General features: G+C 41.5%; 4 non-coding genes across 4 annotated transcripts; all 4 read left to right on the plus strand.

The window, feature by feature from the left end:
* The first annotated feature begins 1,355 nt into the window (after positions 1–1,355).
* TRNAW-CCA (transfer RNA tryptophan (anticodon CCA)) lies at positions 1,356–1,427 on the plus strand. The gene has a single exon. It is a non-coding gene; the product is annotated as a tRNA-Trp (tRNA).
* Positions 1,428–4,939: 3,512 nt separating this feature from the next.
* Positions 4,940–5,011, plus strand: TRNAW-CCA (transfer RNA tryptophan (anticodon CCA)). Its single transcript has one exon. It is a non-coding gene; the product is annotated as a tRNA-Trp (tRNA).
* Positions 5,012–12,127: 7,116 nt separating this feature from the next.
* TRNAW-CCA (transfer RNA tryptophan (anticodon CCA)) lies at positions 12,128–12,199 on the plus strand. The gene has a single exon. It is a non-coding gene; the product is annotated as a tRNA-Trp (tRNA).
* A 1,718-nt stretch (positions 12,200–13,917) lies between these two features.
* Positions 13,918–13,989, plus strand: TRNAW-CCA (transfer RNA tryptophan (anticodon CCA)). The gene has a single exon. It is a non-coding gene; the product is annotated as a tRNA-Trp (tRNA).
* The last annotated feature ends 417 nt before the right edge of the window (positions 13,990–14,406 follow it).

Below are 14,406 nucleotides of genomic sequence, written 5' to 3' on the forward strand. Positions count from 1 at the left end.
CTGGGCACAGCACTTTCCCTATGCTGGTGGTGAATTGTTATCTTGTGTTTGCACCTGTTGGTGGTCATTTGACACGCTAGCAGCTTTCACCTGAATGTAACACGAGGAACTTGAGCTTCAAACTCTTTTGATATATATATATATATATATATATATATATATATATATATTTATATATATTAGGATAATATTTGTTCTGTGTGAGAATAAATAGAGGGGGATGTGTAATATTTTAGAATTGATCTAGTTTTCTTGTATTTTTGCCGTCCTTTAGAGGTGAAGGCGCTCTAAATGACCTATGCCGCCAGCAGTGCTACATGAGTGTGGAAAGATATTGTCGGGACTTGCAACCTTTTGACAAGAAAGAAAATGAAATGATCAGAACGCTGCCAAATGGCGTGCGTGTTGTGAGTACACAGCCGCCGGAAACATGCACAAGTAGTGTGGCCGAGCGGTCTAAGGCGCTGGATTAAGGCTCCAGTCTCTTCGGGGGTGTGGGTTCGAATCCCACCGCTGCCATCAAGCTCCTTCTTTCTTCCATAAACGCATCACGCCGTTTGAATACCGCTTCCTTATTTGCCACAAGGTGCAACTTACGTAGGCTTGGAAATGCACATGTTTCATACTCCTTTGATCTTTAAACATGGAACAGTATCACAGAAAGTTACAAAAGTAATTCAGGATGAAAAGAAGACTCAGGTTCAACCATTCACCCACCCTTCTTCCCCTTGTTGTTCCAAATGAAGGAGAAAGGAAAAAAAATGAAAGACCTGAAGTCATTTTCAATTGTGCCCCAAATTGGGAAGCAGGATTCCTTTAGAACTCCATATTTGCATTTCTGATTTCTCATTGGATCAACAAGATGTGTCACAATACCCACTTTAGATACTATAGTGGCATAGTTTCCAGCTTTGCCACAAGAACATCGAGGCCATCCTCAAATACATCTACTGAATGCCATAAAAAACCTTCTTTAGGAAGAGAATTTAACATCTTTCTTCTCACTTGAAAGAGGCCACAAATTGTCCTAAATATAAAGCTAGCAAAGAGTAAGTAACGTTGAGAATTCCACACCATGCACGATTCACCCCAGCATTTGCATGTTCCATTGTAATGTAATTAAACCGGTATGGCTTCACATTGCCGCAAACACAGAAACTGGCTAGCTGGTGCCTTTCTGTTTGGCTTTGCCTTCAATTACAGTGGTATTGTGCTGTAAAGAAAAGTACTTATTTTCTTTCCTCTTTAGGCTGAATATTTAATATGTCAGAATCTATCTAATTTTATGTCGGTTGGGGGAAATAACCTACCTTTGTTGGCTACTCTGTTGACGACCACTCCCACCTGCACAGTGAGACCTCGTGGCGCAACGGTAGCGCGTCTGACTCCAGATCAGAAGGTTGCGTGTTCAAATCACGTCGGGGTCATGCTGCTTTTGCTTTGGAGAAGAATAAGCACAGATCTCTTGTCATACCAGAGCTGGATAAAAAGCGCAAGGCACACGCCCCATTCTTAGCATGCTTAGCATATATTATCTATATATCCCGTACTTGGATTATTTCATTATGTTGATGGCCAAAACTGGAAAAGTCCTGCTGATCTACAGTAGGTAAAATTGACATGCTGCAGGATTCCTGAATGTTTCAAATGAATTCTGTGGTTTTTAACCTGGGGGTCGGGACCCAAAAATAGAGTCCTCTTGTTAATTTAGCGTGTCATTTTAAGGGTTCCTCCTTTTTTTTTTGCTTTACTCCCAGTCAAAACAGGTTCATGAATTGATTTCCTAGAGGCAGCATTTGAATGCTGAATACTGGGAACAGCACTTTCCCTATGCTTGTGGTGAATTGTTATCTTGTGTTTGCACCTGTTGGTGGTCATTTGACACGCTAGCAGCTTTCACCTGAATGTAACACGAGGAACTTGCGCTTCAAACTCTTTTGATATATATATATATATATATATATATATATATTTATATATATTAGGATAATATTTGTTCTGTGTGAGAATAAATAGAGGGGGATGTGTAATATTTTAGAATTGATCTAGTTTTCTTGTATTTTTGCCGTCCTGTAGAGGTGAAGGCGCTCTAAATGACCTATGCCGCCAGCAGTGCCACATGAGTGTGGAAAGATATTGTCGGGACTTGCAACCTTTTGACAAGAAAGAAAATGAAATGATCAGAACGCTGCCAACTGGCGTGCATGTTGTGAGTACACAGCCGACGTAAACATGCGCAGATAGCGTGGCAGAACGGTCTAAGGCGCTGTATTAAGGCTCCAGTCTCTTCGGGGGCGTGGGTTCGAATCCCACCGCTGCCATCAAGCTCCTTTTTCTTCCATAAACGCATCACGCCGTTTGAATACCGCTTCCTTATTTGCCACAAGGTGCAACTTACGTAGGCTTGGAAATGCACTGGTTTCATACTCCTTTGATCTTTAAACATGGAACAGTATCACAGAAAGTTACAAAAGTAATTCAGGATGAAAAGAAGACGCAGGTTCAACCATTCACCCACCCTTCTTCCCCTTGTTGTTCCAAATGAAGGAGAAAGGAAAAAAAATGAAAGACCTGAAGTCATTTTCAATTGTGCCCCAAATTGGGAAGCAGGATTCCTTTAGAACTCCATATTTGCATTTCCGATTTCTCCTTGGATCAACAAGCTGTGTCACAATACCCACTTTAGATACTATAGTGGCATAGTTTCCAGCTTTGCCACAAGAACATCGAGGCCATCCTCAAATACATCTACTGAATGCCATAAAAAACCTTCTTTAGGAAGAGAATTTAACATCTTTCTTCTCACTTGAAAGAGGCCACAAATTGTCCTAAATATAAAGCTAGCAAAGAGTAAGTCACGTGGAGAATTCCACACCATGCACGATTCACCCCAGCATTTGCATGTTCCATTGTAATGTAATTAAACCGGTATGGCTTCACATTGCCGCAAACACAGAAACTGGCTAGCTGGTGCCTTTCTGTTTGGCTTTGCCTTCAATTACAGTGGTATTGTGCTGAAAAGAAAAGTACTTATTTTCTTTCCTCTTTAGGCTGAATATTTAATATGTCAGAATCTATCTAATTTTATGTCGGTTGGGGGAAATAACCTACCTTTGTTGGCTACTCTGTTGACGACCACTCCCACCTGCACAGTGAAACCTCGTGGCGCAACGGTAGCGCGTCTGACTCCAGATTAGAAGGTTGCGTGTTCAAATCACGTCGGGGTCATGCTGCTTTTGCTTTGGAGAAGAATAAGCACAGATCTCTTGTCATACCAGAGTTGGATAAAAAGCGCAAGGCACACGCCCCATTCTTAGCATGCTTAGCATATATTATCTATATATCCCGTACTTGGATTATTTCATTATGTTGATGGCCAAAACTGGAAAAGTCCTGCTGATCTACAGTAGGTAAAATTGACATGCTGCAGGATTCCTGAATGTTTCAAATGAATTCTGTGGTTTTTAACCTGGGGGTCGGGACCCAAAAATAGAGTCCTCTTGTTAATTTAGCGTGTCATTTTAAGGGTTCCTCCTTTTTTTTTTTGCTTTACTCCCAGTCAAAACAGGTTCATGAATTGATTTCCTAGAGGCAGCATTTGAATGCTGAATACTGGGCACAGCACTTTCCCTATGCTGGTGGTGAATTGTTATCTTGTGTTTGCACCTGTTGGTGGTCATTTGACACGCTAGCAGCTTTCACCTGAATGTAACACGAGGAACTTGCGCTTCAAACTCTTTTGATATATATATATTTATATATATTAGGATAATATTTGTTCTGTGTGAGAATAAATAGAGGGGGATGTGTAATATTTTAGAATTGATCTAGTTTTCTTGTATTTTTGCCGTCCTGTAGAGGTGAAGGCGCTCTAAATGACCTATGCCGCCAGCAGTGCCACATGAGTGTGGAAAGATATTGTCGGGACTTGCAACCTTTTGACAAGAAAGAAAATGAAATGATCAGAACGCTGCCAAATGGCGTGCATGTTGTGAGTACACAGCCGCCAGAAACATGCGCAGGTAGCGTGGCCAAGCGGTCTAAGGCGCTGGATTAAGGCTCCAGTCTCTTCGGGGCCGTGGGTTCGAATCCCACCGCTGCCATCAAGCTTCTTTTTTCTTCCATAAACGCATCACGCCGTTTGAATACCGCTTCCTTATTTGCCACAAGGTGCAACTTACGTAGGCTTGGAAATGCACATGTTTCATACTCCTTTGATCTTTAAACATGGAACAGTATCACAGAAAGTTACAAAAGTAATTCAGGATGAAAAGAAGACTCAGGTTCAACCATTCACCCACCCTTCTTCCCCTTGTTGTTCCAAATGAAGGAGAAAGGAAAAAAAATGAAAGACCTGAAGTCATTTTCAATTGTGCCCCAAATTGGGAAGCAGGATTCCTTTAGAACTCCATATTTGCATTTCTGATTTCTCATTGGATCAACAAGCTGTGTCACAATACCCACTTTAGATACTATAGTGGCATAGTTTCCAGCTTTGCCACAAGAACATCGAGGCCATCCTCAAATACATCTACTGAATGCCATAAAAAACCTTCTTTAGGAAGAGAATTTAACATCTTTCTTCTCACTTGAAAGAGGCCACAAATTGTCCTAAATATAAAGCTAGCAAAGAGTAAGTAACGTGGAGAATTCCACACCATGCACGATTCACCCCAGTATTTGCATGTTCCATTGTAATGTAATTAAACCGGTATGGCTTCACATTGCCGCAAACACAGAAACTGGCTAGCTGGTGCCTTTCTGTTTGGCTTTGCCTTCAATTACAGTGGTATTGTGCTGTAAAGAAAAGTACTTATTTTCTTTCCTCTTTAGGCTGAATATTTAATATGTCAGAATCTATCTAATTTTATGTCGGTTGGGGGAAATAACCTACCTTTGTTGGCTACTCTGTTGACGACCACTCCCACCTGCACAGTGAGACCTCGTGGCGCAACGGTAGCGCGTCTGACTCCAGATCAGAAGGTTGCGTGTTCAAATCACGTTGGGGTCATGCTGCTTTTGCTTTGGAGAAGAATAAGCACAGATCTCTTGTCATACCAGAGTTGGATAAAAAGCGCAAGGCACACGCCCCATTCTTAGCATGCTTAGCATATATTATCTATATATCCCGTACTTGGATTATTTCATTATGTTGATGGCCAAAACTGGAAAAGTCCTGCTGATCTACAGTAGGTAAAATTGACATGCTGCAGGATTCCTGAATGTTTCAAATGAATTCTGTGGTTTTTAACCTGGGGGTCGGGACCCAAAAATAGAGTCCTCTTGTTAATTTAGCGTGTCATTTTAAGGGTTCCTCCTTTTTTTTTTGCTTTACTCCCAGTCAAAACAGGTTCATGAATTGATTTCCTAGAGGCAGCATTTGAATGCTGAATACTGGGAACAGCACTTTCCCTATGCTGGTGGTGAATTGTTATCTTGTGTTTGCACCTGTTGGTGGTCATTTGACACGCTAGCAGCTTTCACCTGAATGTAACACGAGGAACTTGCGCTTCAAACTCTTTTGATATATATATATATATATATATATATATATATATATATATTTATATATATTAGGATAATATTTGTTCTGTGTGAGAATAAATAGAGGGGGATGTGTAATATTTTAGAATTGATCTAGTTTTCTTGTATTTTTGCCGTCCTGTAGAGGTGAAGGCGCTCTAAATGACCTATGCCGCCAGCAGTGCCACATGAGTGTGGAAAGATATTGTCGGGACTTGCAACCTTTTGACAAGAAAGAAAATGAAATGATCAGAACGCTGCCAAATGGCGTGCATGTTGTGAGTACACAGCCGACGTAAACATGCGCAGATAGCGTGGCAGAACGGTCTAAGGCGCTGTATTAAGGCTCCAGTCTCTTCGGGGGCGTGGGTTCGAATCCCACCGCTGCCATCAAGCTCCTTTTTCTTCCATAAACGCATCACGCCGTTTGAATACCGCTTCCTTATTTGCCACAAGGTGCAACTTACGTAGGCTTGGAAATGCACTGGTTTCATACTCCTTTGATCTTTAAACATGGAACAGTATCACAGAAAGTTACAAAAGTAATTCAGGATGAAAAGAAGACTCAGGTTCAACAATTCACCCACCCTTCTTCCCCTTGTTGTTCCAAATGAAGGAGAAAGGAAAAAAAATGAAAGACCTGAAGTCATTTTCAATTGTGCCCCAAATTGGGAAGCAGGATTCCTTTAGAACTCCATATTTGCATTTCCGATTTCTCCTTGGATCAACAAGCTGTGTCACAATACCCACTTTAGATACTATAGTGGCATAGTTTCCAGCTTTGCCACAAGAACATCGAGGCCATCCTCAAATACATCTACTGAATGCCATAAAACACCTTCTTTAGGAAGAGAATTTAACATCTTTCTTCTCACTTGAAAGAGGCCACAAATTGTCCTAAATATAAAGCTAGCAAAGAGTAAGTCACGTGGAGAATTCCACACCATGCACGATTCACCCCAGCATTTGCATGTTCCATTGTAATGTAATTAAACCGGTATGGCTTCACATTGCCGCAAACACAGAAACTGGCTAGCTGGTGCCTTTCTGTTTGGCTTTGCCTTCAATTACAGTGGTATTGTGCTGAAAAGAAAAGTACTTATTTTCTTTCCTCTTTAGGCTGAATATTTAATATGTCAGAATCTATCTAATTTTATGTCGGTTGGGGGAAATAACCTACCTTTGTTGGCTACTCTGTTGACGACCACTCCCACCTGCACAGTGAAACCTCGTGGCGCAACGGTAGCGCGTCTGACTCCAGATTAGAAGGTTGCGTGTTCAAATCACGTCGGGGTCATGCTGCTTTTGCTTTGGAGAAGAATAAGCACAGATCTCTTGTCATACCAGAGTTGGATAAAAAGCGCAAGGCACACGCCCCATTCTTAGCATGCTTAGCATATATTATCTATATATCCCATACTTGGATTATTTCATTATGTTGATGGCCAAAACTGGAAAAGTCCTGCTGATCTACAGTAGGTAAAATTGACATGCTGCAGGATTCCTGAATGTTTCAAATGAATTCTGTGGTTTTTAACCTGGGGGTCGGGACCCAAAAATAGAGTCCTCTTGTTAATTTAGCGTGTCATTTTAAGGGTTCCTCCTTTTTTTTGCTTTACTCCCAGTCAAAACAGGTTCATGAATTGATTTCCTAGAGGCAGCATTTGAATGCTGAATACTGGGCACAGCACTTTCCCTATGCTGGTGGTGAATTGTTATCTTGTGTTTGCACCTGTTGGTGGTCATTTGACACGCTAGCAGCTTTCACCTGAATGTAACACGAGGAACTTGCGCTTCAAACTCTTTTGATATATATATATTTATATATATTAGGATAATATTTGTTCTGTGTGAGAATAAATAGAGGGGGATGTGTAATATTTTAGAATTGATCTAGTTTTCTTGTATTTTTGCCGTCCTGTAGAGGTGAAGGCGCTCTAAATGACCTATGCCGCCAGCAGTGCCACATGAGTGTGGAAAGATATTGTCGGGACTTGCAACCTTTTGACAAGAAAGAAAATGAAATGATCAGAACGCTGCCAAATGGCGTGCATGTTGTGAGTACACAGCCGCCGGAAACATGCGCAGGTAGCGTGGCCAAGCGGTCTAAGCCGCTGGATTAAGGCTCCAGTCTCTTCGGGGCCGTGGGTTCGAATCCCACCGCTGCCATCAAGCTCCTTTTTTCTTCCATAAACGCATCACGCCGTTTGAATACCGCTTCCTTATTTGCCACAAGGTGCAACTTACGTAGGCTTGGAAATGCACTTGTTTCATACTCCTTTGATCTTTAAACATGGAACAGTATCACAGAAAGTTACAAAAGTAATTCAGGATGAAAAGAAGACTCAGGTTCAACCATTCACCCACCCTTCTTCCCCTTGTTGTTCCAAATGAAGGAGAAAGGAAAAAAAATGAAAGACCTGAAGTCATTTTCAATTGTGCCCCAAATTATGAAGCAGGATTCCTTTAGAACTCCATATTTGCATTTCCGATTTCTCCTTGGATCAACAAGCTGTGTCACAATACCCACTTTAGATACTATAGTGGCATAGTTTCCAGCTTTGCCACAAGAACATCGAGGCCATCCTCAAATACATCTACTGAATGCCATAAAACACCTTCTTTAGGAAGAGAATTTAACATCTTTCTTCTCACTTGAAAGAGGCCACAAATTGTCCTAAATATAAAGCTAGCAAAGAGTAAGTCACGTGGAGAATTCCACACCATGCACGATTCACCCCAGCATTTGCATGTTCCATTGTAATGTAATTAAACCAGTATGGCTTCACATTGCCGCAAACACAGAAACTGGCTAGCTGGTGCCTTTCTGTTTGGCTTTGCCTTCAATTACAGTGGTATTGTGCTGAAAAGAAAAGTACTTATTTTCTTTCCTCTTTAGGCTGAATATTTAATATGTCAGAATCTATCTAATTTTATGTCGGTTGGGGGAAATAACCTACCTTTGTTGGCTACTCTGTTGACGACCACCCCAACCTGCACAGTGAGACCTCGTGGTGCAACGGTAGCGCGTCTGACTCCAGATCAGAAGGTTGCGTGTTTAAATCACGTCGGGGGTCATGCTGCTTTTGCTTTGGAGAAGAATAAGCACAGATCTCTTGTCATACCAGAGTTGGATAAAAAGCGCAAGGCACACGCCCCATTCTTAGCATGCTTAGCATATATTATCTATATATCCCGTACTTGGATTATTTCATTATGTTGATGGCCAAAACTGAAAAAGTCCTGCTGATCTACAGTAGGTAAAATTGACATGCTGCAGGATTCCTGAATGTTTCAAATGAATTCCGTGGTTTTTAACCTGGGGGTCGGGACCCAAAAATAGAGTCCTCTTGTTAATTTAGCGTGTCATTTTAAGGGTTCCTCCTTTTTTTTTTGCTTTACTCCCAGTCAAAACAGGTTCATGAATTGATTTCCTAGAGGCAGCATTTGAATGCTAAATACTGGGCACAGCACTTTCCCTATGCTGGTGGTGAATTGTTATCTTGTGTTTGCACCTGTTGGTGGTCATTTGACACGCTAGCAGCTTTCACCTGAATGTAACACGAGGAACTTGCGCTTCAAACTCTTTTGATATATATATATATATATATATATATATTTATATATATATTAGGATACTATTTGTTCTGTGTGAGAATAAATAGATGGGGATGTGTAATATTTTAGAATTGATCTAGTTTTCTTGTATTTTTGCCGTCCTGTAGAGGTGAAGGCGCTCTAAATGACCTATGCCGCCAGCAGTGCCACATGAGTGTGGAAAGATATTGTCGGGACTTGCAACCTTTTGACAAGAAAGAAAATGAAATGATCAGAACGCTGCCAAATGGCGTGCGTGTTGTGAGTACACAGCCGCCGGAAACATGCGCAGGTAGCGTGGCCGAGCGGTCTAAGGCGCTGGATTAAGGCTCCAATCTCTTCGGGGGCGTGGGTTCGAATCCCACCGCTGCCATCAAGCTCCTTTTTTCTTCCATAAACGCATCACACCGTTTGAATACCGCTTCCTTATTTGCCACAAGGTGCAACTTACGTAGGCATGGAAATGCACTTGTTTCATACTCCTTTGATATTTAAACATGGAACAGTATCACAGAAAGTTACAAAAGTAATTCAGGATGAAAAGAAGACTCAGGTTCAACCATTCACCCACCCTTCTTCCCCTTGTTGTTCCAAATGAAGGAGAAAGGAAAAAAAATGAAAGACCTGAAGTCATTTTCAATTGTGCCCCAAATTGGGAAGCAGGATTCCTTTAGAACTCCATATTTGCATTTCCGATTTCTCCTTGGATCAACAAGTTGTGTCACAATACCCACTTTAGATACTATAGTGGCATAGTTTACAGCTTTGCCACAAGAACATCGAGGCCATCCTCAAATACATCTACTGAATGCCATAAAACACCTTCTTTAGGAAGAGAATTTAACATCTTTCTTCTCACTTGAAAGAGGCCACAAATTGTCCTAAATATAAAGCTAGCAAAGAGTAAGTCACGTGGAGAATTCCACACCATGCACGATTCACCCCAGCATTTGCATGTTCCATTGTAATGTAATTAAACCGGTATGGCTTCACATTGCCGCAAACACAGAAACTGGCTAGCTGGTGCCTTTCTGTTTGGCTTTGCCTTCAATTACAGTGGTATTGTGCTGAAAAGAAAAGTACTTATTTTCTTTCCTCTTTAGGCTGAATATTTAATATGTCAGAATCTATCTAATTTTATGTCGGTTGGGGGAAATAACCTACCTTTGTTGGCTACTCTGTTGACGACCACTCCCACCTGCACAGTGAGACCTCGTGGCGCAACGGTAGCGGGTCTGACTCCAGATCAGAAGGTTGCGTGTTCAAATCACGTCGGGGTCATGCTGCTTTTGCTTTGGAGAAGAATAAGCACAGATCTCTTGTCATACCAGAGTTGGATAAAAAGCGCAAGGCACACGCCCCATTCTTAGCATGCTTAGCATATATTATCTATATATCCCGTACTTGGATTATTTCATTATGTTGATGGCCAAAACTGGAAAAGTCCTGCTGATCTACAGTAGGTAAAATTGACATGCTGCAGGATTCCTGACTGTTTCAAATGAATTCTGTGGTTTTTAACCTGGGGGTCGGGACCCAAAAATAGAGTCCTCTTGTTAATTTAGCGTGTCATTTTAAGGGTTCCTCCTTTTTTTTGCTTTACTCCCAGTCAAAACAGGTTCATGAATTGATTTCCTAGAGGCAGCATTTGAATGCTGAATACTGGGCACAGCACTTTCCCTATGCTGGTGGTGAATTGTTATCTTGTGTTTGCACCTGTTGGTGGTCATTTGACACGCTAGCAGCTTTCACCTGAATGTAACACGAGGAACTTGCGCTTCAAACTCTTTTGATATATATATATATATATATATATATATTTATATATATATTAGGATACTATTTGTTCTGTGTGAGAATAAATAGATGGGGATGTGTAATATTTTAGAATTGATCTAGTTTTCTTGTATTTTTGCCGTCCTGTAGAGGTGAAGGCGCTCTAAATGACCTATGCCGCCAGCAGTGCCACATGAGTGTGGAAAGATATTGTCGGGACTTGCAACCTTTTGACAAGAAAGAAAATGAAATGATCAGAACGCTGCCAAATGGCGTGCGTGTTGTGAGTACACAGCCGCCGGAAACCTGTGCAGGTAGCGTGGCCGTGCGGTCTAAGGCGCTGGATTAAGGCTCCAGTCTCTTCGGGGGCGTGGGTTCGAATCCCACCGCTGCCATCAAGCTCCTTTTTTCTTCCATAAACGCATCACGCCGTTTGAATACCGCTTCCTTATTTGCCACAAGGTGCAACTTACGTAGGCTTGGAAATGCACTTGTTTCATACTCCTTTGATCTTTAAACATGGAACAGTATCACAGAAAGATACAAAAGTAATTCAGGATGAAAAGAAGACTCAGGTTCAACCATTCACCCACCCTTCTTCCCCTTGTTGTTCCAAATGAAGGAGAAAGGAAAAAAAATGAAAGACCTGAAGTCATTTTCAATTGTGCCCCAAATTGGGAAGCAGGATTCCTTTAGAACTCCATATTTGCATTTCCGATTTCTCCTTGGATCAACAAGCTGTGTCACAATACCCACTTTAGATACTATAGTGGCATAGTTTCCAGCTTTGCCACAAGAACATCGAGGCCATCCTCAAATACATCTACTGAATGCCATAAAACACCTTCTTTAGGAAGAGAATTTAACATCTTTCTTCTCACTTGAAAGAGGCCACAAATTGTCCTAAATATAAAGCTAGCAAAGAGTAAGTCACGTGGAGAATTCCACACCATGCACGATTCACCCCAGCATTTGCATGTTCCATTGTAATGTAATTAAACCGGTATGGCTTCACATTGCCGCAAACACAGAAACTGGCTAGCTGGTGCCTTTCTGTTTGGCTTTGCCTTCAATTACAGTGGTATTGTGCTGAAAAGAAAAGTACTTATTTTCTTTCCTCTTTAGGCTGAATATTTAATATGTCAGAATCTATCTAATTTTATGTCGGTTGGGGGAAATAACCTACCTTTGTTGGCTACTCTGTTGACGACCACTCCCACCTGCACAGTGAGACCTCGTGGCGCAACGGTAGCGCGTCTGACTCCAGATCAGAAGGTTGCGTGTTCAAATCACGTCGGGGTCATGCTGCTTTTGCTTTGGAGAAGAATAAGCACAGATCTCTTGTCATACCAGAGTTGGATAAAAAGCGCAAGGCACACGCCCCATTCTTAGCATGCTTAGCATATATTATCTATATATCCCGTACTTGGATTATTTCATTATGTTGATGGCCAAAACTGGAAAAGTCCTGCTGATCTACAGTAGGTAAAATTGACATGCTGCAGGATTCCTGATTGTTTCAAATGAATTCTGTGGTTTTTAACCTGGGGGTCGGGACCCAAAAATAGAGTCCTCTTGTTAATTTAGCGTGTCATTTTAAGGGTTCCTCCATTTTTTTTTGCTTTACTCCCAGTCAAAACAGGTTCATGAATTGATTTCCTAGAGGCAGCATTTGAATGCTGAATACTGGGCACAGCACTTTCCCTATGCTGGTGGTGAATTGTTATCTTGTGTTTGCACCTGTTGGTGGTCATTTGACACGCTAGCAGCTTTCACCTGAATGTAACACGAGGAACTTGCGCTTCAAACTCTTTTGATATATATATATATATATATTTATATATATTAGGATAATATTTGTTCTGTGTGAGAATAAATAGAGGGGGATGTGTAATATTTTAGAATTGATCTAGTTTTCTTGTATTTTTGCCGTCCTGTAGAGGTGAAGGCGCTCTAAATGACCTATGCCGCCAGCAGTGCCACATGAGTGTGGAAAGATATTGTCGGGACTTGCAACCTTTTGACAAGAAAGAAAATGAAATGATCAGATCGCTGCCAAATGGCGTGCGTGTTGTGAGTACACAGCCACCGGAAACATGCGCAGGTAGCGTGGCCGACCGGTCTAAGGCGCTGGATTAAGGCTCCAGTCTCTTCAGGGGTGTGGGTTCGAATCCCACCGCTGCCATCAAGCCCTTTTTTTCTTCCATAAACGCATCACACCGTTTGAATACCGCTTCCTTATTTGCCACAAGGTGCAACTTACGTAGGCTTGGAAATGCACTTGTTTCATACTCCTTTGATATTTAAACATGGAACAGTATCACAGAAAGTTACAAAAGTAATTCAGGATGAAAAGAAGACTCAGGTTCAACCATTCACCCACCCTTCTTCCCCTTGTTGTTCCAAATGAAGGAGAAAGGAAAAAAAATGAAAGACCTGAAGTCATTTTCAATTGTGCCCCAAATTGGGAAGCAGGATTCCTTTAGAACTCCATATTTGCATTTCCGATTTCTCCTTGGATCAACAAGCTGTGTCACAATACCCACTTTAGATACTATAGTGGCATAGTTTCCAGCTTTGCCACAAGAACATCGAGGCCATCCTCAAATACATCTACTGAATGCCATAAAACACCTTCTTTAGGAAGAGAATTTAACATCTTTCTTCTCACTTGAAAGAGGCCACAAATTGTCCTAAATATAAAGCTAGCAAAGAGTAAGTCACGTGGAGAATTCCACACCATGCACGATTCACCCCAGCATTTGCATGTTCCATTGTAATGTAATTAAACCGGTATGGCTTCACATTGCCGCAAACACAGAAACTGGCTAGCTGGTGCCTTTCTGTTTGGCTTTGCCTTCAATTACAGTGGTATTGAGCTGAAAAGAAAAGTACTTATTTTCTTTCCTCTTTAGGCTGAATATTTAATATGTCAGAATCTATCTAATTTTATGTCGGTTGGGGGAAATAACCTACCTTTGTTGGCTACTCTGTTGACGACCACTCCAACCTGCACAGTGAGACCTCGTGGCGCAACGGTAGCGCGTCTGACTCCAGATCAGAAGGTTGCGTGTTCAAATCACGTCGGGGTCATGCTGCTTTTGCTTTGGAGAAGAATAAGCACAGATCTCTTGTCATACCAGAGTTGGATAAAAAGCGCAAGGCACACGCCCCATTCTTAGCATGCTTAGCATATATTATCTATATATCCCGTACTTGGATTATTTCATTATGTTGATGGCCAAAACTGAAAAAGTTCTGCTGATCTACAGTAGGTAAAATTGACATGCTGCAGGATTCCTGAATGTTTCAAATGAATTCTGTGGTTTTTAACCTGGGGGTCGGGACCCAAAAATAGAGTCCTCTTATTAATTTAGCGTGTCATTTTAAGGGTTCCTTCTTTTTTTTTTTGCTTTACTCCCAGTCAAAACAGGTTCATGAATTGATTTCCTAGAGGCAGCATTTGAATGCTGAATACTGGGCACAGCACTTTCCCTATGCTGGTGGTGA

This window comes from Pelobates fuscus, chromosome 3, assembly GCF_036172605.1.
Source record: "Pelobates fuscus isolate aPelFus1 chromosome 3, aPelFus1.pri, whole genome shotgun sequence".
NCBI classification, from domain to species: Eukaryota; Metazoa; Chordata; class Amphibia; order Anura; family Pelobatidae; genus Pelobates; species Pelobates fuscus.